Source organism: Eschrichtius robustus, chromosome 17 (assembly GCF_028021215.1).
Source record: "Eschrichtius robustus isolate mEscRob2 chromosome 17, mEscRob2.pri, whole genome shotgun sequence".
In the NCBI taxonomy this organism is placed as follows: Eukaryota; Metazoa; Chordata; class Mammalia; order Artiodactyla; family Eschrichtiidae; genus Eschrichtius; species Eschrichtius robustus.
In genome coordinates this window covers 15,721,744-15,747,784 of record NC_090840.1, presented here as the reverse complement: position 1 = coordinate 15,747,784, position 26,041 = coordinate 15,721,744, and the positions used below count along the sequence as shown (strand labels likewise).

The window sequence follows — 26,041 nt, the reverse complement described above, 5'->3', positions numbered from 1 at the left end:
TTAAAAACCAGTTCAGACTTTTGCAGTGTCTCATGCTCATGACCATATTCATTCATCGTTCATTCCAGTTGTATTTAGGGAGCTTATGACATGCCAGGCACATGACTAGGCACAAGAAATGACAAGACAAACAGATGCACAGTCATGGGCCTGCCCCCCAGGGACTTGTATCAGATAATAATAACTGGGTAGATAAAAGAGCTGCACACTGAAGCTTTCCCGTTTCCAGCATGCTGGGTTTTGGAGAGTTCACACTGCATATCATCAACTTGAAGCAAGACCATATTACCTGCTGGTCTTTTAGCCAGTTTTTTTTTTTTTTTTAATTATTTTTATTGGAGTATAGTTGCTTTTTAAACATTTTTTTTAATTGTTTTTATTTTATATATATATATATATTTTTTGCCACACAGCATGCGGGATCTTAGTTCCCCAACCAGGGATCCCCTGCAGTGGAAGCTCAGAGTCTTAACCACTGGACCCTCAGGGAAGTCCCAGAGTATTGTAGCTTTACATTAGCCAGTTCTTAGTTTATTTACTAGTGCCCATAACTAAGTCGATTTGAACTGGTTTATCAAGTATGATTTCATGTAACTATATGAATACCTTATAAAAATGAAACATAATAAAACATAATATCTTCTCTTTCTCTATTAATCTTACGGTTCTGTTTAAAAGCCATTAATTTTTTTCTGAGATTAGTTTTCTTTTAGTATGAATGCTTTTATTGGTCATCAAAATCGTGTTATATGATTTATACCTTGGGCTTGCTCTGACATATGTTCGGTATTTTTAAGAGCATCTTAGTTCAGCTTATCAGTTGCAATAAGATGAGAATTACCTGTCTATTTCCCAAACCTGTTATTTCCCAGTAGGAAGTATTAGGTCATCTCTTTTCTCAGCTCAGAAAGCCCAAATTATCCAATTACAGACAGAGAAGAGGTTTTGCTGTGTACTTGGTATCTAATTTTTTTCTCTGCCTGGATTTATTCCATGAAAAATACACCTGAAGAGCTGAGGGAAATGGAGACAGTGGCCCAGATAATTCCGGAAAATTCAGCTCCATTCTCATTCCTTCCTCTGACTGTGCCTTGGGCCTGATGCTTGGAAGAGCAGATGAGTTGTGGACCCAGATTTAGGCTAGGGAGCAGGCGGTCCTTGGAGAAATGCTCTAGGTCGGAGTGACACACAAATCCCCTAGACTGAAGGCATCACCAGGCCAGAGCTTGGCTATGGAGGAGGGACTGCCCTCAGGGGCAGCACAACCCTGGGGGAGGGTATGGGGTTTAGCTCCTCATATTTTTCCACCCTTCCCCCACCTCTCCCCATGCAACCTCACCATTGTTTCCTGAGTTAAAGATATCACCCAGGACCCCGGTGGCGCAGTGGTTAAGAACCCGCCTGCCAATGCAGGGGACACGGGTTCGAGCCCTGGTCTGGGAAGTTCCCACATGCCGCGGAGCAGCTAAGCCTGTGCGCCACAACTACTGAGCTTGCGCTCTAGAGCCCGCAAGCCACAACTACTGAGCCCACATGCCTAGAGCCCGTGCTCCACGCAAGAGAAGCCACCGCAATGAGAAGCCCTTGCACTGCAACGAAGAGTAACCCCGCTCGCCGCAACTAGAGAAAGCCCACAGGCAGCAACGAAGACCCAACACAGCCAAAAATTAATTAATTAATTAATTTTATATATGTGTGTATATATATATATATATATGGCCTGATTCTAATTCTACCAGATATTTACAATCGATCAAATAACAAAATTAGCATGTAAACCACTTACCAACCATTGTTTATTATAAAACAAACAAACCAAAAAAGACACCACCCAGTTGGGAATTCCCTGGCAGTCCAGTCGTTAGGACTTGGTGGTGCTTTCACTGCGAGGGCCCAGGTTGGATCCCTGGTCGGGGAACTAAGATCCCGCGTGCTGCGCGAGTGGCTAAAAGAAGAATTGCCTTAATGGAGGAAGTGGACGTGACCCACATCTGCCCATCACTCTCCCTCCTAGCGCTGCGACCACAGCAAGCCTTACGTATGAATAACAGGCCCATACTGGGGGAGAGAGGTTGGCAAACTGGCCCACAAGGCTTTTTTTTTTTTTTAATTGCCCATGAGCTAGGAATGATTTGTACATTTTTAAATGGATGGGGAAAAAAACCAAAAAGAATAATTTTGAGAGAAACGAACATTATGTGAAATTCAAATTTCAGTGCCCCTAAATAAAGTGTGTCTTAAAAAATAAATTTATGTATTTATTTATTTTTGGCTGCGTTGGGTCTTCGTTGCTGTGCGCGGGCGTTCTCTAGCTGCGGCGAGCCGGGGCTACTCTTTGTTGCGGTGCGCGGGCTTCTCATTGCGGTGGCTTCTCTTGTTGCGGAGCACGGGCTCTAGGGGCGCGGACTTCAGTAGTTGTGACACATGGGCTCAGTAGCTGTGGCTTGAGGGCTCTAGAGCGCAGGCTCAGTAGTTGTGGCACACGGGCTTAGTTGATCCGCGGCATGTGGGATCTTCCTGGACCAGGGCTCAAATCCGTGTCCCCTGCATTAGCAGGCGGATTCTTGACCACTGCGTCACCAGGGAAGTCCCCTAAATGGCGTTTCATTGGAACACAGCCACATCCATTGTTGTGCAAGGTGGGTGACTACTCTTCCACTACAAAGGCAGGGTTGAGTAGTTGGGGCTGCCATGTATGATCTCATATGTATGGGATACTGTGTTCCACAAAGTCTAGAATGGTCACTATCTGGCCTTTTACAGAAAAAGTTTACTGACCCTTGCTCTAAGCATTAAAATAATCCTTCATTTATTTATCCTTTGGAAAACTATCTGCTGTGCGTCAAAGAACCCTCATCAAATGATGAGATGTTAGTTGCAGGAGAAACCATGGCACTGCCAAGAAAAGAGATTGGCAAATGGGCAAGCTGAAGGATGTGGCAAGGCAGATGGACCTGGACGGTACTGTGCTCAGTGAACTAAGTCAGATGGAGAATGAAGAATGCTCTATGCTATCACTTACATGTGGAATCTAAAAAATAAAACAAACGAACGTATATGACAAAACAGAAACAGACTCACAGATGTAGAGAACAAGCTAGTAGTTACAAGGTGGGGAGAGGGAAGGGGGGAGGGGCGGGATGGGGGAGGGGATTAAGAGGTACAAACTCCTATGTATAAAATAAATAAGCAATAAGGACATATTGTACAACACAAGGAATATAGCCGTTATTTTGTAATAACTTTAAATGGAATATAACCTATGAAAATATTAAATCACTATGTTGTACACCTGAAACAAATACAACATTGAACATCAGCCATACTTCAATTTAAAAAAATAAAAAGCAAGCTGAGGGAAGGGCAGGGGTGGCCGTGCGCTCCCTCTCTTGCTGCCGTGGGGTCAAAGTATGCTGAGCAGGATGGCGGGGGACAGATCCGGGGGAGATCAGACGCCATTTAAACACAGGTACTGCGCATCCTTAGTCAGCCACCTAGCTCCTCTGGGTCTCAGCTCATTATTACATGAAGTGGGACAGTCATTACCTCACTGGTGGATGACCTGTAATAACCTTTATAAAAGACTCCGAATTCAGTAAATGTTAGTTTCTTCTCCCCCTCTTGGCAGTGAGATCTCAAGAAAGAATGAATTACAACTTACGTCACCAAGAGACCACTTAACACATGGCAGCAATACGAGAAAAAATTTTTTTCATTTTACAATCTCTGCACTTCAGAGGATTCAATTAGAGACTATGAAGAAATCTCAGCCTTTGCACGGATCCAAGCAGACGGGATTAAGGCAGTGTGTTGGCAAAAACACACTGTGCTGTAATATGAACATCCCAAATTAGGAGATGGCTAATACATTATAGTACGGCCATAGGATGGAATATTGGAAAGCTATAAGAAGGAAAGTAACAACATTTTAAATGACATATAAAAAATGTGAACCATATAGTACTTAATGAAAAAAAGCAGAATATAAAATTTTATATGCAATATAAGCTGAACTGTATTTAAAAGGAAAAAAAAACACAAGAAGAGTAAGGAGTAAAAAGTACATGAACTTTCTGAAAAAAAACTGTTTTACTGAGATATAATTCACATCCCAGGATGTGAACTTTTAAGGCAAAACAGGAGATTTCGAAAAGATTTGGACTTACACTGGGGGCTTCAGGCTACTCTTTTAGAGAAACCTTGCAAGAAGCACTGATTTAATTCAAGCTTTCAACTCCCTCATTTTGCAGGTAAGGAAATTGAGCCCCAGAGAAGTGAACATACCTGCCTAAGGAAACACAGCATATTAGCAGCAAAGTAGGAACTAGAACCTCAGGCTTCAAGTTCAATACACCTAAACATGCCAGTTGTCTAACATCTTCACTCTTCTTGTTCAATCCATATTCACATATAGTTGGGAGTTCCCTGGCAGTCCAGTGGTTAGGACTCGGCGCTTTCACTGCCATGGGCCCAGGTTCAATCCCTGGTCAGGGAACTAAGATCCTGCAAGCCGCTGCGGCCAAAATAAATAAATAAAGTAAAATAAGACATATTCACATATAGTTTATATGTTGTTGCAATTATAGTATAGACACAAATTGGGGGGATGACTAATTCTTTAAAACAGTTTTTCTTCTCTCAAGTTCTGCTATGTCAACATTTATTCTTCTTTATGCTTTTCTCTTCGTCTGTATACCCAATCTGCTTGTGGTATTTGCGAGCCCGGGGAGTATTTTTGTAAAAAGCCCAAGAAACTCAAAGGGCCCTTTTATTAGCAATTGTTGGAATCTCTGACCTCATTTTTAAATTTAAATTTTAAATTCTTTCCTCTTCAAAGTTTGCCTCTTTAGAAATGGCATATAAACTTTCCTCTTAATTTTTCAAAACAATAGATAGTTTTAAAAATACTTCTCTCTCCAGCCACCCCCAGCCTCTTGAAGGAAGAGCTGGGCTCATCTCAAACTCCCTGCCCCCCAAACCCCGCCTCCAACAAAGAACTTCTCTGCCACAAGTCGTTAGGATCTTATTTTTCTGCTTTCCTTGCACCTTAGAACCTGCCACTGGTTACTTCTATCTTAGCCTAGCTGTTCTGAACCTTTCCTGCACTTGAGAATCACCTGGGGGCTCCTAATTTATTTTTACTGGGATGGGTGTGTGATTTTCTTCTTCAGCCAGGATTGACAACTTCTGCCTTAGATGAATAGGTTAAAACGAGTGTGTTTTTCTAAGGATATTTTTGTTGTAAAATAAGTCCAGTTGGGAAATGAAAAGATTTGACCTTCACGAAAGAAATTTTATTTGGTGTCATTTGGTGCTGGCAGGGGAAGTATTTTTTTGGAAAAGACCACTGAAATTAAACAGCTAACAGTTCTCATTCATTTGTTTATTCATTTGTTCTTCATTCATTAAAAACCTACACTGTTCCAGACACTAGAGATTTACATATACTCCTTGTTTTCAAGGGGCTTACAATCTAGTAGTAGGAAAAAAAGTACTCCAGTAAATATGAAGTGCCATCTGTGCTGTGATAGAGACATGTATAGGCTTCCTCTGAATAAGGAATATGTTAAAATCGAATTTCAAGCATATTAATAGAATATATTTTATTGCATTATATCTAAACCAAGTTAAAAAATATAATAATTCTTGTTTAATTAGAAGTTATAAGTGAAATGTAGATGAACACCACAGTTGTATCAATAGCAAGTGGAAAGTTGTTTGAAATTGAGGTCAAATTTGAGGGTACCTTGAAATGACAGATAAAGACTGGTTAAACATTGGTGTAAAAGAGAAAAACTCATTTTGATAGATTTTGCTTAAATCATTCAGAATTGGAGGAAAAGATAGTTACAGAGTTAGATTAAAAGTAAATAAGCAATAAAAATATATGAGAAAGGGCCAATGGGACAGACCAAGAGTAGAATAGAAACAATTTGTAGGGAAGGGAAAAGAGTAGGAAAAAAGAAAGCAAAAGAATGTCTCATGAAGACAGCATAATCATTCCAAAATAGAGTTCAAGTGTATTTAAGAATATCACAAGTTAATGGTATATTAAAGGGAAGAAAAAAAAAACCCAACAATTTAAAGAAAACAGAGTAGTATGTATAATAGCACAGTACTGGAAAATACATGCTATTACAAAAAATTTGATTACTATTTATTTAAAATATGCTATATAAAATATACCATTTTGGTTCATTTAAAAAACATTATTTTAGGAGGGAGCAGACTGAAAATAAAACTTCTTAAAGAATTGCAAAAATGTCCCTACTTAAAATTTAGCATATGAAAAACCTAGTAAAAATCAAGGGAAAGCCAACAGTGAAATCAAGCCAAATGCACTGGGAGAATTTGCTCAGTAAAAAATCTGGGTATCTTGTTCTCTATAAAATCCTACAAAATTCCACCATACTATAAAGAAATCTTGAAATTATTCCTGTGGGGATCCAAAACTTCTCAGCTTGGCACTGACAGCCCATTATATACACTGATGGAAAGCATACTGCATATAGCACTCAATTTAGTACTACAGATGTACCTCATTGCTGATAGTATGTTTATAACCAATAGTAATTTATGAGTAAGACTTTTTTTTCATTTTAGGTTATTAAAACTACTGCATTGTTAATAGAGTTGTAGATTTTTGGTCACAAAAGAAAGTTGAGTGAGACTGTCATAACTGCTGTTTCAGTGCTATGCATATTCTTTTTCAAAATATTGCAAAGAGATAGTATTCCTTAGCAAAGTGGTCCATGATGGTAGTTTTTTTGTTTTGTTTTGGTGAATTTTTTTTTTTAACATCTTTATTGGAGTATAATTGCTTTACAATGTTGTGTTAGTTTCTGCTGTATAACAAAGTGAATTAGCTATACGTATACATATATCCCCATATCCCCTCCCTCTTGCGTCTCCCTCCCACTCTCCCTGTCCCACCCCTCTAGGTGGTCACAAAGCACAGATGATGGTAGTTTTGACAGAAGTTCGGCATGCAGGGAAAGCATATCCCTATCCAGGGTGTCTATTCCATTAAAAACAAAACGCTGCCCTCCCATGATGGAAGTAATCCGGTGTAATCAACCTGCCACCGGAGAGTTGACTGATCCCCTGGGAATGGTGCCATTTGGGGGACTCAGTGTTAGTCTCTGCTGCTGGCTGATTGGGCACTCAGTGGTGGCCACAGCCAGGTCGGCCTTGGTGAATGGAAGTCTATGTTGCCACCGTGACTACATTGTTCATGAGAGCATTGGGCGATGACAAGAGTCTCTGGGGAAAGAGGTGGACTGGTGGCCACAGAACAGGCTGTCCTATCCACTGTCATGGCATTACACACAGCATCGCTTCTGATCAAGGAGCTCACTTCATGGCAAATGGATTGGGGCAATGGTCCGCCCTCATAGATTTTCGTGTTCTCCAACCATCCCGAAGCAGTTAGTTTGATAGAATAGTGGAAAGCTATTTTATGTGTCAAGTGGTCTAGGCTTTTATGCCCAACTGTCTGGCCAAACACCAGTCTAGATGTTGCTGTGAAAGTATTTTTTTAGATGTGATTAACATTTAAATCAGTAGCCTTTGAGTAAAGCAGATTACTGTCCATAATGTAGGTGGTCCACATCTAATCAGCTGAAGGCATTAAGATAAAAGACTGAGCTTCCCACAAAGGAAGGAGCTGTCTCCAGGCTGCCTTCAGACCCAAGTCTGAGATGTCAGCTCCTGCTGGAGTTTCCAGCCTGCTGGCCTGCCCTGCAAATTTTGGATTTGCCAGCACCCATAATTTCATGAGCCAATTCCTTGAAATCTCTCTCTCTCTCTCAATATCTCCTGTTGGGGGATTGCAATCATACGTGATATCATAAAGAAGAAGTATATTACAAATATCTATGAAGATGGGATTTAAAATGCAACCCCATTATTCTAGACTAAAGCCTCTATTCCATTTGGTAAAATTGGGTTCACTGTTACAATGCCATCATAAACTGAGACTGAGTCCTTGTGGTTAAGATGATACATCAAAATTACTTGTAGATAAAATATACTTTGGTCTCAGAGTTATAATTTGCAGAAGGGTATAGTGGTAGTGGTGGGATGGCACTTGTCTTCTAACCAGTGCTCTGCAAAGCCAAGGCCATGTGGATGGTAGAGATACTAGCTCTCTGGTTGTGATCACCCAACAGTCCTACCCAGTATTGCTTTGTTATAATAAGGAAATATTTTAACCTTGACTGCTGGAACAAATTCCTGTCTAATTTACGTTCTGCATTCTGCAACCCCTCCGTTCACTGATTTCACTTAATTTTTATAAAACAAACGTTTATCATATTCGAATGGTTTTCTTAGCCACATTCAATCATTCATTCAACAGGTATTTATTAAGTGCCAGTATGAGGCACATCACTTGTAAATTCCATTAAGATAAAGCTGTTCCCTGTCTTGTTCAGTACTTGGTCTCCAGTACTGAGAATAATGCTTTGCACAGAATAGGAACTCAATAACTTTGAGTTGAATTAATAAATGGAAAGAAGCATATCCAATACCCCTGGTAATAATTTGTGCATTATCTCCAGCATTTCGTGTCCAAAGGTTGTTAACACACGCTTCTTAGTTGTGAACATAAGTCCTTTAATAACTATTAGCTATGGTAAAACAGCTTTTTTTTTTTTTTTTAAATGATGTTTTTGTGAAAGGCTTTGAAGTCTCAGATGAAAAGTACAGGCAATCCTCATGGATTTATTTCAAAAGTTTAGTTGTTCACTGATTAGTTGTGAGGCAGAACATATTTTTCTATGGAAACAAGGTTTTGCAAGGGGTTTAGATTCTCAGAGCTGCCCTGCTAAAACCTGTGAAATCCAAAATAGCACCATAGTAGTAATAGAACATAACCATCATGTGTGTGTTTCTGTGGAAAACTAGAACTTAATCTGCTGCATTTGGAAAGGGACTCTGTTAAGCGTGTCTAGATTCAAATGGTGAGCCTTGGGGTTATGTGGTCACACTGCAGAAGAGTCTTCAAACTCAACTGTGTTTGGTGTTTTATCTTAGGGATGGCAGCAGGGGTTCAAACAAACAGCAAAACTCTTGAGAGGCATAGGGCTCAGATACGAGGAAATGGTGATGTTGTAAATGAAACCACTAGTACGCAGGGGAAAGAAAAAGCTGTCTATGCAGCTCATAGTAGAGAGAGGGAGGAGGAAACATGAGTTGGAAAACCTCTAGGCAGAGGCGAAAAGAGAAGAGAGTTCTAGTCAAGTAAAAACCTTGCCAGTCTTAGGTGGTTCGTTGGCCATGTATAAATCAGGGATTGAGTGTATTAGAAAGTATCCAGTATTAGTAGTTTATTTTAAAACTTAGTCTAAAAGAAATACAGGATCTAAGTACTAGCTTTTCTTATTTTGTAACAAAAGAATGTGCTTAAGTAAAATTTATATCATAGAAGGGATTTTTTTAAGTTGTTTTTATTAAATACTGAATATACACAAAATAATATTTCTAACATGTATGACAGATATAAAGAACAATAAATATCCACATGCCTGCCACTCAGTGTAAGAACTAGGACATTAATCATCTAAAGGGGTTTGAGGATGGGGCAAGAGGACAACTGCAATCTTTCAGGCAGTTGTGTGTCTGAAACTTCATAATCATCTTGGGGAAAACCTAAAACCAAAATAAAACAAACAAGCCAGGAGCCTAGGCATTTCATCAAGGATGTCAAAAACTGACATTCATAAATAATAGACTAATTAAAATATAACATTGATTGACCCTGTAAATGTTTTGAATAAAAACAGAGTTTTATATTTTAAAGCCCAAGAAATATTGCTAGAATGAGGGCTCTGTGGTGAGTAGGACTATTTGTCAAGTGGTCCACATTTATAGAAGCCTATTTCAAAAGAAGCAAGATGGTCCTCCTAAGGAAGAGGAGCTGTTATTCAGATGCACTCTTTTTCACGAAGGTATTTTTTCTGTCCTAGCTGAAACTGAACACAGTCATTCCCCTTCACACCCAGGATTTTATAAAAATCTTGCATTTTAACCAAAGGCATCTTTTTTTCCTCTGAGTGAGCTTTAGCTCCCTGATACAGTATTTCCAAACTGCATGGGATCTTAAAAAGTCCTCAAGTAGGAAACTGAGTCCTTGATAACACGTCCAGAACATTTTCATGAGAACATTCTGGAGATGGATACTGGTTGCACAGCAATGTGCATGTACTTAATGCCACCGAATTGTACACTTAAAAAGGGTTAAAATGGCAATTTTTCGGTTATATATATTTCGCCACAATAAAAAGATGCCACCAACCAACCAACCAACCAACTAACCAAGTGTTTAAGTCACCCTGTTTATGGGCTTAGATTCTGATCTAGAACCTACTTCTTATTCTAAGACTCCTCTCAGCCTACCTGCCTGAACCTTTATGTTAAGTGAGATGAGATCAACAGCTGACCAACTCTTAACTTATTAGAGTACATTTAATTTTTATTAGTTTCTATTTTTAATAGACATCTTTATTTTCGAGTTAGTCAAGGTAAACATGAGAGAAAGGAGAATTGTAGAAAAAATGTCAATACTTTTTTTTTAATAAACACATTAATTAAAAATAATTATTTATTTGGCTGTGTCGGGTTTTAGTTGCGGCACGCGGGCCATTCGTTGTGGCATGCGGGCTTCTCTCTAGTTGTGGCCCTTGGGCTCCAGAGCACGCAGGCTCAGTGGTGGCAGCACGTGGGCTTAGTTGCCCCGCAGCATATGCGACCTTAGTTCCCTGACCAGGGATCAAACCTGCGTCCCCCGCATTGGAAGGCAGATTCTTAACTGCTGGACCACAAAGTCCCCTGTCAACACTTCTTAAATTGATTACATTTGTATATATATGTGTATATATGTATGTTGTTTTACTATTACTTATACTTTTACTAAAGCTAAATAAACTTTATTGGCGCCTGTACCTACTTATGCTAAGTAAAGTAACATCTCAGGAAGTTGATGTGCTAAAATCTGTGTGGGACGTTAAGAAATCTAAAATATGATCCCTGTCTTTAAGGCACTAGCAGTTGAGTTAGGGAAACATCAGTAAATGCATACAACAATAACACCTTTTTAATTGAAGTCTAATATATATAGGTAGGTACACAGGTCATGTTTATACCTTGAATGAGCTGTGCACACAATGCTTCATGAAATGAACACGTCCAAGTAACCTCCACTCAGATTAGGAATAGGATATTCTCAGCATCTCCAAATCTGCCTCATGTGCTCTCCCAGGCACCACCTACTCCAAAAAAGGTAACGACTGTCCTGGTATATCACTATAGATTAGTTTTATCCATCTTCCATCTTATGTAGTGACATTATACAGTAGTATTCTTTTATATCCAGCTCCTTTTACTCAAGATTATTTTTATATGATTTATCGACTTTATTGCATGGAGCTATAGTGTGTTCATTTTAATTTCAATATAGTATTCCATTGAGCAAAAACACTGTAATTTATTCATTCTTCAGTCAATGAATTCTATTGGATATATACTTAGGAGTGGAATTATTGGGTCATAAAGCAGAAATGCTCAGCTTAAATGGATATTGCCAAAAAGCTTTTCAATTTACATTTCAAGTTTTCATTTTCTGTTTCTAATATATAAAAATACAACTGTATTTTGTATATTAACCTTCCATTCCAGAGATCTTCTAAAATTTAATTCTAATCATTTGTTGCTTCTTTTGGATTTTCTACATAAACGTTCATGCCGTCTGCAAATAATGACAGTTTTATTTCTTCCTTAGTGATAGTTATATCATTTTTTTCTTCATTGCATTGACTAGAATCTCCTGTACAATATTGAATACAGATGGTAATAGTGGACATTCTATTTCCAATTCTCTTTCCCAATCTCTAGGAGCAGGTGTAAATGTTTCACCATTGAGTATGACATTTGTTATAGGATTTTTGTACATACAGTTCATTATATTGAGGAACTTCTCTTTTATTCCATTAAAAAAAATGCCAATAGTAATTTGTTCAGGTATAATTTACAGATAGCAAAATACATAAATCCCCAGTGTACAACTCAATAAAGTTTGATGAACCATTGTCAAAATGTAATCATCATCCAGATCAATATTCTCCTAGGTAAATACTTAGAACTGTTGGGTCATATGGTAAGCGTATGAGGAAGTGCCACACTGTTTTCCATAGTGGTTGTATAGTCCTGCCAGCAATGAATGAGTTCCAGTTGCTCCATATTCTTGCCCATACCAGGTACTGTCAGCCTTTATAATTTTAGCTGTTCTAGAGGGTAAGTCATATCTCCTGTGGTTTTAATTTGCATTAGCTCCCTGATGACTAATGACTTTGAGCATCTTTTCATATATTCATTGACCATTCACATACTTTTGTAAAGTGCCTTTTCAAGTCTTTTGTTCATCTTGTTATTGGGTTGTCTTTTTTTATTAATTTGAAGGTGTTCTTTGCTTATTCTGGATACAGTTACATTGCCAGATATGTGTACTGCAGATATATTCTCCCAATCTGTGGACTGCCTTTGCACTTCCTTTGTGGCATTTTTTGATGAGCAGTTTATAATTTTAATGAATTGCAATTTATCATTTATTTTTCTTTTCTGATTAGTGTCTTTCATGTCCTGTTTAAAAAAAAAAAATCTTTGCCTACCCCAAAGTCGTAAAGATATTTATTAACCCATGTTTTCTTCTAGGAGGTTTATGGTTTTAGCTTTTACTTCTAAGTTTATGATCAATGTCTAATTCATTCTTGTGTAACATGGTGTGAGGAGGGGATCAATATTCATTTTCTCCATACTGCTATCTAGTTGTTCCAGCCCTATTTATTGACAAGACTTTCCTTTCTCCATCAAATTTGACAACTTTGTAAAAAATCAATTGACTGTAAATTTGGGGGTCTATTTCTGGACTCTATTCTGTTCCATTGATTTGTTTGTCTATTCTTACACCAATATCACAGTGTCTTAATTATTTTAGCTCTACACTGATTATTGAAATCAGTAGTGTAAATTATCCAACCTGTTCTTTGAGTTTGTCTTGACTGCTCTAGATAATATATATTTATGTCCATATATATTTTAGAATTAGCATCTCAATTTTCACTGAAAAGACGTGCTGGAATTTTGACTGGGATTGTAATGAATCTATAGATCAATTTGGGAGAGCTGACATCTTAACAATATTGAGTCTACACATCTCTCCTTTTAATTAGGACTTTGTAAATTTCTATCAGCACTGTTTTTAGTTTTCAATGCAGGGATCTTGCATATCTTTGCTTAAATATATTCCTAAGTATTTGATTTTTTTTTTGTTCTGTAAATGACATTTTTAAAAATGTCATTTTCCAGTTGCTTCTTCCTAGTATATAGAAATATAATTTCTGACTGTTGACCTTGTATCTTGTGATCTTACATTCATTTTAATAGTTTATAGGCTGTTTTGAATTTTTTATGTATACACTCACATCATCAATGAATAAAGATGGTTTTACTTCTTTCCTTTTCATTTTCTTACCTTGTTGCACAGGATAGAATTTGCAGAGAGGCTAAATAACTTGCCGAAGTTCACACAGTTAGTAAGAGCTAAGATTGAAACTCATGTCAGTCTGTTTCCAGAACACCCTGGAATGAGTGAGGGTGTATTAAGTATTTTGTTGCTGTTACTGCTAGAAAAAGCAGTTAGGGTCCTACTGAAGATGGTCTTGAATATAAGGTAAAGGATTTGAATTGCATTCTGTAGGCAATTAAGGATTATTAAGAGTTTTCAAGTGGGAAAGAAATAGAAGTGGGAATATTAATCTTGTGACAGTATGTAGTATGGTTTGAATGGAACCCCTCATTCATTGATTTATTCATTTCACAATCATTTATTGAGCTTGCATTATGTTCTAGGAGTTGTTATAGGTACTAAGGAAATAAGGATGAAGACAATGTGTTGCTTAGAGTAGTAGAGATTTTCTGTGATGGAGGAAAGAATTTTAGCACAATCTGTTAGCCATGCTGCAAAGGCAGCTCTATGATCTGGCATAAATTAACTTCTCTGAACCTCATTTTTTTTCATATGTAAAATGAGAATAATAATACATATAATGCCTACTTTGATTAGAAATAAAAATATATGTAGTACACTTGACCTGTATCAGACACATTTATGGTAGCTATAATATTTAAGGGGTTTGGAGAGCGCAGACAATAAGAATGAAACATTTGGTCAAACAGTTGTTTTTTTCAATAATGAAATTGTCAAACAAATGTCTTAACTGATTCCCCCCCTCCAGTGATTACCTTTTTAATAGAATGAACGATAATTTTTTTGTTTTTATAACTTGAAAGGAACACCGAAATAGAGATAACTGTGCTATGCGTGGATCTAATCAACATAATAATATTCCATTAGTATAAAGAACTTAAGAGTTAACAAAGCACATTTATTTATACCATTTTGTTTGAGTCTTGCAACAATTATACAGATGAGCAAACAGATATTTAGTCACATGTTGAGTAGCAAAGCGCAGTTCATATGTTTGCCTATCTTTTCTAGCTCTTCTTACCACACTGTGTTACCTCTCATTATATCATGAAGCATGCTAGTAGTAATAATACAAAAATCATATTGAATCTTCCATTTTTATATAGTTTATGTATGAAGAAAGTAACTTGAAGTTGAATGAGGAAGAGAAGGCAGACGAAATAGAATTTCTTGTCCTATAGTATTCACATTGTCCTGATTTTCTTAGGTGTGTTATTAACTATATAAATTATCGTTTTTCTTTACTACTTTAAGTTGCATTTGTGATTTGGCTGACATTTCTTTTTGGTTTTTGTCTACTTGCCTCATCCATCCATGGTGTGTCGTTTCTGTTTCTACTAAATTTCAATAATTTCCTTCCCCTTTACGATTTGCACCCACAGTTTTTTCCTTATTGGGTTGTTCTCTGTTGGTAATATATCCAGTTCCTATATCTTTGCTTTTATTTAGTTTTTCTTTGACTGAATAATTAAGCCAACTTACTTACTTTTCTTCCTTTTCATGTTACATTATCACATGATAATTCACCAATACTTAACGGCTGGTTTTCCTGAACAATTATTCTGAGGTCTTACAGAAATCTAAATTCTTTCAAATACTGAAAACATTTTTTATAAATACGTTTTAAGAGCAAGGTATTGGAGGGTGAGTTGGGGAAACGGACATGAAGACCGATTGGATACTGTTGTTTACATTTTACAGATTCACATAAACAGCAAACATTATATGAGATATTGTTAGGAGCTATAGCATGTAAAAACAAGAACAACACATGGTTCTGGGCCCTGAATAGCTTACGATCTAGTGAAAGAGAAAGACAATATATAAACAACTCCAGTGCAAGACAGAATATTGTTATAACTACAGCATGAAGTGTTGAGGGAGACCAGAGGCTGTAGAAGAGAGCAGAAGTTATAGGATTCCTCAAGGTTTGAGGCAACCGGTTAGCAGCTGGAAGCAACTCATTATGCCAAGCTGTCAGATTTTTTTGTTTGTTTTATTTTTATAGACACAGTCATGTATTTGAGTAAGTTTTATTGAGTAACATGGAAATGCAATGGGAGTCATTAATTTGCACAGATATCATGGGTGGTTTTTGAAAGTGTGAAATCTACTGTTGCAGAGTATTGATGAACTCTGGACTTCCGCCAAAAGAGGAGTAGAAAGCCAGAAGGAGAATCTTTTCTTTATCACAACTCAGAGTTGGGGGTGATGACAGGAAAGGAAATTGGAGTCCAGCAATGCGACAGACCTCAGGCGACTACTACCTCATTGTAGGAATACTATGGATGAGAATTTGTGGAAGAAAACAGGTCATTAAAAAACCCTCCATTTCCCATTTCTTCCCCAGTTTTTTGGAGAGCTTTGGGTTTTCAGGAAACCTTATTCTGTTTGCCATGTAATTAAAATAATCTACAAAAATTTATTAAATTAATACATGGTGAATGCAAACATTTCAAACACTGTAGTGTACAAAATAAAAGTGGAAGTACTACTCCATTACAGACCCACTCATACTCCCCAGTGCTAACAATTTGTTATAGCCTTCCAAACATTTTCTATCCGTAGTCATGCATACACACGTTTTTTTTTCTTTCCCGAAAAAAAATTGGTGGTACTCCCACAAATTTGAGGTTGAAGACACCATTAGAAGTGTGGGCTCTGGAGTCTGCCAGAACTGGGCTCAAATCTTCTCCAGCTTCCCAGCTGTATGACCCTAGGCAAATTACTTTACTTCTTTCAGCTTCATTTTTTTGTGAAGGCTAAAAATGGTAATTACTTTGTAAGGCTTGAGAATCAAAATGTATAAATCACTTAGCACAGTGCCAGACACATAGTAAGTGTTCAATAAACACTATTATTGTCTATGGCAAGTGACCTTTCTCATTTTAAGACTAAAAATAAGGAAATTTGTTAAACAAATGTTGCTCATTTCTTCGGATGAAATGTATCTGGGTTGTGAAGAACTTGCTTTTCCAAAGCATAAAACTGATCCACGTAACCTTTATGAGGCTTCTCTTCGAATTTTCAGTGCAACTCTCCTGCATCCCCCCAACATCACTTTCTGTCTAGAAAGTGGACTTTCCACTAAAAAACTTTTGTGACTCATGTCGTGACAAGAATGCTCAACCAGGTCAGGCTTTACACTGTGTGTCCTTTTGCTTTATCATGCAATTGCTGGGTGGCACCCTTTTAAGCTCGCCTCGCACGGTCGCGCCCCTCCATCCCCTCTTCAGATGCGGCTACAACTGGAGAAGCCTATCGTCTTAGGAGCCGAGGTTGAATTGATGGACGACGGGCGCCTCCAGGGCGCAGCAGCAGACGCGGGCGGGCGAGGTGCGCCCTAGGGGTGCAGGCTGCTGGCCGAGGGGCCCGGGCGGAGTGCGGGCGGGAGGTTCCTCGCGGGGCGAACCTGGCACTGGGCTCTCCCCGATCTTCGTGCGGGGGCATCTGCCCCGCCGTCTGCAGCCCCAAGATCCCACTGCCTCCACTCTGCAGCCCCGGCCTGTCCCATCCACTCGTTCTTTTTGGCACTGCCCTTTGCCCTCCCATGGAGTCATCTGTTTACTCTCCCTTCACTTCCAGTCACCCATAGGTCACCCTCCCTCTACCACAGTCACCCATTTTGTCCCCTCTCCCTTCTCTCCTCACTCTTCACCTCTCCCCAGGTCGCCTTCTTAGAGGACTCCGCCGACGGAGATGCTGCGGACCCCGCGGCCAGGGTCTGCTCCCCGGAGAACCCTCCGTCCACCTTTGCCCCCTCCCCGGGGGCGCGGGACGCAAGTTTCCGCTCCGTCCTTTCCCCAGTGACAGGACTTGGCTGCGGCCACGGCCAGGGAGGCGGGGGGAGGGACTGCCTGGCTCCCGAGCCCCCTCCCCTGATCGCGAGCTCTGCGCGGTCTGTGTCTCTCTCGGCAAGTGCGGAGACGCGGAGGAGGAGGAGGAGGAGGAGGAGGGAGTTGGGGGAGGATCTCCATTGAAATAAACAACCAGGCAGCAGTTATTAACACGGGAACATGGCGGCCGCAGCCTCAGCCACAGCTTCGGCGGCGAAGGTCAGCGCCGACGGCAGCCGGCACCTGACGGCGTGACCGACCCAAGCCGGTAACCGCGCCTTCCCTGGGGGCCGCGAGGGCGGGCGGGAGGCGGGCGGCGGGCGGGGGGCGCCGCGTCCCCACCCCCGGCCGCGTCTGCCCTTCCTGCGCCGAAGCCGGGCAGAGCCGCGCGCCGCCGAGAGGGCTGTTTTGTGTGCGGCGATCGCTGCCCCGGTGCGCGGAAAACGCGAGTTGCATCCCGGAGGCGCCGCGAGGCTGGGGAGTTGGGGCTTGGGGGGTGGGGAGGGCGGGAAGCGGCAGGGAGACGCGGAGTCCCTGGGAGAGAAAGGAGGCGCTCCAGCGCTTTGCCAGAGCTCGGGAGACGAGTCCCGGAGCGCGAGGCGGGCGGAGGCTGCAGCCCGCGGCGCCGGCGAGAGGTGAGAGCCGAGGCGCGGCGGGGAGGCCGGGGGCGCGGGCGCGGCACCCGCCCGAGGAGCGAGGCGCCCGCCGCCCTGCCCGGTGCGGGTCGGCGAGGAGCGCGTCTCCTGCGCCCTCGGGGGACGCGAGGCAGGGACGGAAAGGTGAAGCCGGAGAAGGTGCATTCTTTCATGGAAACGCGGAGCGACTGCTGCGCAGGGTGGGAGCCGGGCGAGGGGAGGCAGGACTTGGGAAGTGCTCGGGGGTGTGTGAAGGTGAAGCGCCGTGTCAGGGGCGGCCGGCTGGGTGAGACGCCGGGAGGAGGGGATCCGCGGCCCGGCAGCCGGGCCGGGCCCGTGTCAGCGCCGGGGGTGGGAGGCGAGGGGCGCCGCGCGCCGCGGGCGGACGGGAAGGAGCTGTGGCGGGCGGGGCGGGCGGCGCGCTCGGGCCGAGCAGGCCGGGCTGCGGTGGGGGCGGGGAGCCGGGGGCCGGACCGCGGCGGCGCCGAGCCCGGCTTGCCCCTGACTTAACTTTCTGGGTGCGGGCGTGTGTGCAGGAGGCGCGCAGGGGCCGGGGCTGGGGGCGGGAGGCGGTCCGGGAGGTTCCGGGTTGGCTCGCCAGCGCCCCCTTTTCTCTCCCCCATCTCCCCGCCCCTGAAGGGACAGGCCCTCAGGGCCCCCAGGCGGGAAGCGGGAGGGGCCCTCCCGGCCGGCTCGCGACGGTCACGCCCCGGGCCCGGGGACACTTCTCTCTCGGGCCTCCGGGGGCTGCTGGGGGAGGGGGTCAGGGTCTTCGCTGCGCGCAGGAGCTCCCCGCCCCCCGCCCCTCGCCCCTCCGGGGAGTCCCGGAGGCGCCTCTTCCGAGATCGGGGGTGGGTCGGTCCCTGGTTAACTGGTCCCTCCCTCTTCCCCCTCCCCCTAGTGGTTTCCGGGGCCTGCGGGACCGAGGGGCGGGAATCGGGGATCCGAGCGCCCTGCACCGGCCCGGAGCTGGACCGGGCCTAACGCCGTCCGGGTCTGTCACTGGTAGGGGAAACTTTCCTAAACCGGCGACCGAGCCTGAACACCCTCCTCCGCCACCTCGTCCTCTAATCCCACTCCCACTCCACCTCCTCCAACGCCTTCCCCTCCCACCGACCCGAATCTCGCTGCGTGTGACTGATGGGACAGTGAGCCAATCGAAGGCAGGGAACTGACCTGCCTGGTGTCGGTAAGCCAATCGCGGGGGCTGGAGGAAGGGAGGGGGCGGGGCTTCTTCCGGACCAGTTAGAGTGGAGTTGCGCGCGGGGCGGGGGAGTCATGGAGACGCCAAGAGCTCTCCACTCTTGCACATCCCTGGTCACCCGCTCCTAGATCTGTGGGGTAGCGTCACTTACGGGGCCTCTGACCGGGAGAGGCAACGTAGTTTGCACGAGATACTGTATATCTCTGGTACCACCAGAGACGTTGTCTTAGACACGACGAAGTCTAAAAGGCACTTAAGATGTGGCAGTAACTGTCCGAGGCCCGTTTCTAAAATGGCATATATTGTAGTGATCGCGTTCTGGACCTCAGCGCTCGGTTTACGTGCTGAGGATCATAGGAGTTATCTGTTTATCTCTATCTCAGTTTCACTCAGCTACTCCAGCGTGGGGACAATGAAATTTGAAAGGGTTCTCTGAAAACGAAGGCATCGGGAAAAACTCACGTCAGTTGATTATTGGGAGTGTAAAGCATCATTGTTTGTAATGGCTTCACTGGTTCCTTGATTAATTAGAGCGCCAGTTTCCAAAGTGCACTTGGAGGTTCGGTGTTTGGGATGACATTAAAAAAAAAAAAGTTGTGGTTCATGGTATGCATTTTTTGTTTTCTGTTTTTTTGCTCTTTCTTAAGTAAACAAAATGAAGTTAGGAACCAAAGCATCACTGTTTGAAACCTAAAGCGTTGGTATTTAAGGAACAAGCTGGTCAAAGAATATTTGTCTACAGAAAGAAAGTGAGTAAAATGTAGTTTGTCAGATTACTCCCACACAAGAGATTCTTAAAAATAAATTATTTTAGTTTGCTTAAACACTACTGAATGGTACAGTGTGTGGGTACTTTTTTGGTTTTTGCAAGGTTAGGAGACATCTTTGGTTATGTTACTCTGTTTGTTGGGTACAGTCTAGTGACTTCCTCAAGTCTTGACTTTTCAGAATAGGGAGGATAGGTCTTCGGTTCTCTGTAAAGATCACAGTTTCCTCTGTAGGAATAGCAGTGTTTTAAAAAGACAGCAGCTGCTGCTGCGATGCTTTGTGTGTGTGTGTGTGTGTGTGTGTGTGTGTGTGTGTGCGCTCCTGTTCTTTGTTGGGGAGGTTAGTGCACATTGACAGCAACAAGGCTCCTTTTTCCAACTGGAATTTGTAGAATCTTTGGGAGTTCAAAGAATGAATAATATTAGCTTGAGAATACATCTGTTCATTTTGTGATGAGTATCCCATGAATTTAATCTTGGGAGGAATTTGTTTTGTTTTTTGAGGCATTTTATGTGCGTGATACTTATGTATACTGGTTTCTTGAGCTTTTAATAATACTAGGTTACTAAGAAAGAATTGAGGGGTCTATAGTTTTAGGGAACAGTATTTACCATGAATTCCCAATCCAGTGTAATTGTAAGTGTTCATATAGACAAAAATTAATTGCATTTTGCTCTAGCCCTTGAGGTGTTATTTTAGTGATAAAATAGTAAAAACTGTGATGATAAAGCAAACATTTAGGTGCTAGAAGTAGGGAGTATTATAAATTAAACAACGTTCAAAATTTGACAACATTCAAAACCGCCCCGTCATTAGTTAATTTAGCTACTGAAGGCCACTCTGACATGTGTCTTTTGTATGCTCAAGAGCAACACATTATTTTACTCCTTCTCTACAATAATCCTTGAGAATGTTCTCAGATTCTTGGTGGCAGTGAGTAGCAAGTCCCCTAATGCCTGCTAGGGGGAAAAAAAACCTCTCAAGCATATGGAGACATCTAGAAAAAGATGTGCATCGTCAGCTGTGATTCCATTGTGTGCTCTCAGACTGGATCTGAGCCTTCTTCCTCCAGGGAATTTCAGTCTTAACAGAGGAGTTTTAGATGTCAGAATACTGAAGCAGAGGTTAGAAAAGAGCTTACCAATTATGAATTTAATATTTTTTAGATAGTTTAGCTCTGATTTTAACCCTTCATTGGTTAAATATAATTTACATGACCTTTGCTCAGTGTTAGAAGCGCATTTTACTAGAAACCTAAAATGTAAAGATCAGAGGGGAACTTGGGCTGCGGTGTGAGTGCATAAAGGGGCAGTGCTCCTTGGTTGGCTTTATCTTTAGTTGTATCTTGTTAAAGCTTTGCAAGCCTCAGAAGCAAGGACCTATGAGCAGTGCTTTCATTACACACCCTGTATTTAAGGATTCAGTACCTTAGCTGTTTCAAATCACATCAGGTTGAAATGTGACCCATAAGTTGACAGGTTGGATTTCTTAGGAAAAATTGTTTGTGTTGAATTGAGTTTAAAAGGGATGCTTTTAAGCAGTCATTAGGATGTTGGGTACCAAAACAAAGGGGGGGATCTTTAAACAATTTTTCTAGAAGATTAGTTTTCTGAAATGCACAGTGTGTCCTTATTTGATATTTTGACCATTATTATGTCATGATTGAAATTATATTTAAATGCATAATTAATGCTTCACTATTTTTATAGCAAAACTGCTATTTAAGAAATTGTTAGCTTTTCAATGTTTTGTGTTTATAGTTTTGTTTGGTAATTTATGTTATTACATGGTCTATCAATTTTAAATTAAGAGAATAGGAGGGAGAAAATAAGTCAGTTGCTTTAAGGTGTTGGTCTTTTATTGCACTAAATCATAAAATGAGCAGCGAATCAGGATCTTCCCCCAATGAAATAATCAGACTATGTTTACATACTAATAACGAAAACCATTTAAGGGAAACAGAACAAACCCCTTACTCAGTTTTTTATACACTTTCGTATTGCAGGCTAATTTTACCTCTATGCCTTGTTTTCTAAACAAAAAAGATTTTGGCATTTGTGTTTATTTCCTTTTTTGTTTTTTACAGGCTTGTAGAAGGGTTTATGAATTGTTAACTGTAGAAAGAATATTATGTCATATTATTCTTTAAAGTCTATTAAAAGTAATGTCTGGAAAAGCCGTATAATACGGTTTTAGTGTCACAGGCCCTTAATTCAGACAGTATAAAGAAAACACATACTTTATGGATTCTAGATACTAATTTCTAAACAGAGGTGAGAATGTGACTTTTGTGGATATTTTAGAAACGTATGTAGTTTTCCTAGCTGTTACAAAACTGAGGCGAGGGTGATTATGAAAAAGTGGAAATCTTAAAGGTTGTGCTATGAAGGTATCTGAAATTAAACGACTACATGGTCTGCAGTTAAATCATAATACTCTTGGCTCTTAGGGCAAAGATTTTATGTGTTTATCCTATGAAATGTTCGTCAGTGACCACATTTCTGGCTTCCAGTGGCTATGATGACATAATGCAGTTGTGGAAACATTGACTCTAGGACACTTTTCAGTTGTTTCTCTAGTTGGAAATTTCTAGAGAAGAATTAAATAAGCAGGGAACCTATGGCAGTGTTTGACTTACCTGCTTTTGAGGCTTTTGGACATAGAATCTTAATTTTAAGAAAGTAAGAGAGGAGACCTACTTATAGGTAGACATTATTAGCAGTAATTAAATAGTTATTAATACTTAAAGGTTCTGAAAGAAAAAACAATTTTTACTTTGGGTGTCAATTGATATATGCATGGAGAATTGAAGTTAGCATGTTAGTTCTGTCAGAATTTATGTTTTTTTAGGCAGCCAATTGTGAACTGTTAAGAACTCCTGATGGAGTTCCCCATGGCCAGGTTAACTCTCATTTTGGGCTTTTTTGATCTTGTTTTTGCATCCTTGCCTCATTTAACCATTGTTTCATTTGTTTGTTCAGTTATTTGTTGAGTTTTGAGTGTCTCAGCTTTGGCAGTTTACTTTTATAGTATAAACCATCCATTGCAAATCCTGTGATTAAAGGGGGAACACACAGTGGGTGATGATTTTTTTGGTGGGGGAGGGGTGGAAAGGGATGTGTTCACCTTAACTTTCAATTTGCTTTCATACTAAAGATCTGCTTTCTTTTAATGTGTTCATTTTAATTATATAAGATAATTCTGCTTTGATTTGGGTTTGGGTTTCTTTCCCCCCTGAGAATAGGATTGTAATGTTTATAATAAAAAGGTTGTTAAATGTCCCCCTGACTGATTAGCTTATGATTAAATAGGTTTCGTTTAATGAAGGTATGAATATTTATAATCAGTTTTGTTTTTATTGCCCCTGAAATCATGTTATGTGTGGTCCGGGTGGCAACCCATAGTTGGGTGAAGGTGACAGGGCAGTCAGTGACCTCTGATTTCTGTGGATTGTCTGTGCCTTGCTGCTTTTAAGGCTAACATACCCTGGGCCTTACCACTGTAGGTTTCTAAAGGATGGAAAACTCCCTTGCACAGCCTTTCACAGGTATTCTGCTGTGGTTGTCAGTTTTTCTAGACGTAATGCATTCTTGCTCTTGACTAAAATGTCTGCATTGGGAGAGCGGCAACAGAACAACTGAAATGATAAGAGCAGCTGTCACCGAGTGCCAACAACCTGTTAGGGGCTTTTTGAGGCGTGCTCCGTTGTTTCATTCTTGCCACAATCCTGTGAAGTAGAGGTTACCTTCATTTTCCAGCAGGAGATGAAGCCCAAAGGGGATTAAATCGTGCCTCTGAGCAAAACTTTGGGGAAAAAATTAACCTTGACCAATAAGTGGGGAAACAAATCATAAATATCAGAGGGAATGGTGAGTCTGAGAACATCTTCTTGGTCGGGATCTGATAAAGCAGATGTTTGCAGGTCGTTAGAAGGCTCTCAGTCTGGTTGTTTGGTTTGTAAAAAGGATGAATAGGTTTGAATAGATCCAGTCCTGCAAATTCTGTAGTCCTGTGTCTCCCAAACCCTTGCCTCAAGGCAAGCCTATACCTGGACAGTCGATACTTATCTTAAGACCTATAAGCAGCCTCCAGATTTTTTAGTCATCGGCCCAGAATTTAACAGTTCCTAAATTGCAGGATTCTTTCTTGTCTTTTAATTTTCAAGAAGTAAGAATGGTAATGGATGAAGTCAAACAGGTAACATTTACTGAGTGCTCACTTAAAACCTGGTGCCGGGCTAATAAGGTCCCCTTGGTGTACACTCCTGTCTGGTTCTCACTGTAAGACAGTGAGGGAGGCGCTCTTGTTGTCATTCCTCTTTCGCAGTTCAGGAAGTGGAGGCGCAGAGCTGTCACATAACTCGCCAAAGGTCACACAGCCCGAGTGCTGGAGAGGAATTTGCATCCAGGCCAACGTTGCCCCTTAGCCCTGCCTTCTTAACTTGTGTTCTTGTTAGATGGTCAGTCGGCCGCACTTCCTCGCAGCCTCATGTGGATGTGTCCCATCCAGTGCTTTGTGGAGATAACACAGATCCGTCATTCTCCACCAGGGAACGGGAAAGGGAAAAGGGGTAGGAGTGTATTTTGAAAAAGCACGTTCAAGTTGCCTATTGTTTCTCACAATCAGAAGCTCAGAAAATAAGCTTGAGAAAACTCCATTGTGGGTGAGAGGTAGAAAAGAGACGGAGAGAGCCCTCCAGATAGAGGTTTAGGACCAATGAAGCACTGGTATAGATATTCGGCTTCTTGTTCCTTTAGTGTATATTTAATTCTAGCACGTTTAACCGTTAGGTGGTGATTGTGTGATGTATGTTTTGCAGGTTTTTTTTGCAACCCGTGTAGCATGGGTGACTCGGTGTTGAGATATTGTAGTCCCCAAAGGAGGCTGGTAATATATTCAGTCATCTGACTTCTGCTCTGCTATTTGTGGAATTCTTCTGTCTGCGCAATTGTTTGCAGGGAGCGGGGAGAGCTTTCAGGGAACTCTTTCACCTGTGCACGTGTGGGGATCAGCCATGCACTGCTTTTAGCGTTCCAGCTGCCGGGTCTGAAGCCCTGTTGTCAGAGATGAAAATATAAGGCATGGTATTTTCTATTATTCATTTAGTGGGTCCACAGGAAATGTGATCCCACATCTTCCAAGGCTTGCAGGGTGTGAGGGGGTTCTGGGAGTTCCTGTTGTTGCTGACTGATTTCTGTCCCTGGAAGCACCCGTCTAAATGAGGATGGTCATTTCTGGCAGATTGTTCCCACTTATAAAATCAGCTCAGGAATCAAAGATGAAATGACTTTCCTTACCTTCGGTGGTACAGTAGCATTTGTAGGAATATTTAATATTAATTTTGTTTAAAATTTCTAATTCTCTTCTTAATATGCTTAATAAAGAAAAACTTATCAATTATTGTCAAAATGTAAATTGAACATTGAATTGCATATTTTAGAGGTACCTACAGCTTTACTTGAGTCATTTCTAGAGTCAAACTAAATGGAAAATTTAGATAGTTACTTGGATAACACATTTTTAAACATACATTTTTAATGTGCTTGTATACATATATTTAAAAATAGATTTTTTTCATAAATATGTTTGTTAGGTAATCACCTCTGGTTATTGTTGGAACATAGGTGGCGAATTCTTTTTTTTTTTTTTTTTTTAAAGTTCCTGTATTTTTATTTGTTAATTCTGGCAACCCTACCTCTTATCTCCCACCACTCCTGTGGCTGGCAGAGTAAGCTTATTTATTTATTTATTTATTTATTTATTTATTTATTTATTTATTTATTTATTTATTTATTTATTTATGGCTGTGTTAGGTCTTCGTTTCTGTGCGAGGGCTTTCTCTAGTTGTGGCAAGCGGGGGCCGCTCTTCATCGCGGTGCGCGGGCCTCTCACTGTCGCGGCCTCTCTTGTTGCGGAGCGCAGGCTCAGTAATTGTGGCTCACGGGCCCAGTTGCTCCTCGGCATGTGGGATCTTCCCAGACCAGGGCTCGAACCCGTGTCCCCTGCCTTGGCAGGCAGATTCTCAACCACTGCGCCACCAGGGAAGCCCTAGGTG

The 26,041-nt window shown here is 41.3% G+C and overlaps 1 protein-coding gene across 5 annotated transcripts in view; it reads left to right on the top strand.

Moving 5' to 3' along the window:
* The first annotated feature begins 17,543 nt into the window (after window positions 1-17,543).
* The window catches only part of NCOA2 (nuclear receptor coactivator 2), a 269,141-nt gene continuing 260,643 nt past the window's right edge, over window positions 17,544-26,041 (top strand). For 2 of the 5 annotated variants that reach the window (XR_011070653.1, XM_068525333.1), the window contains exon 1: window positions 17,544-17,647. The gene's annotated coding sequence lies outside the window, so the exon portion shown is untranslated. Of the gene's footprint in view, window positions 17,648-17,925; window positions 18,015-18,111; window positions 18,174-18,966; window positions 19,204-26,041 lie in introns of those variants that run through there. The other 3 variants (XM_068525334.1, XM_068525335.1, XM_068525336.1) reach the window with 3 other exon arrangements.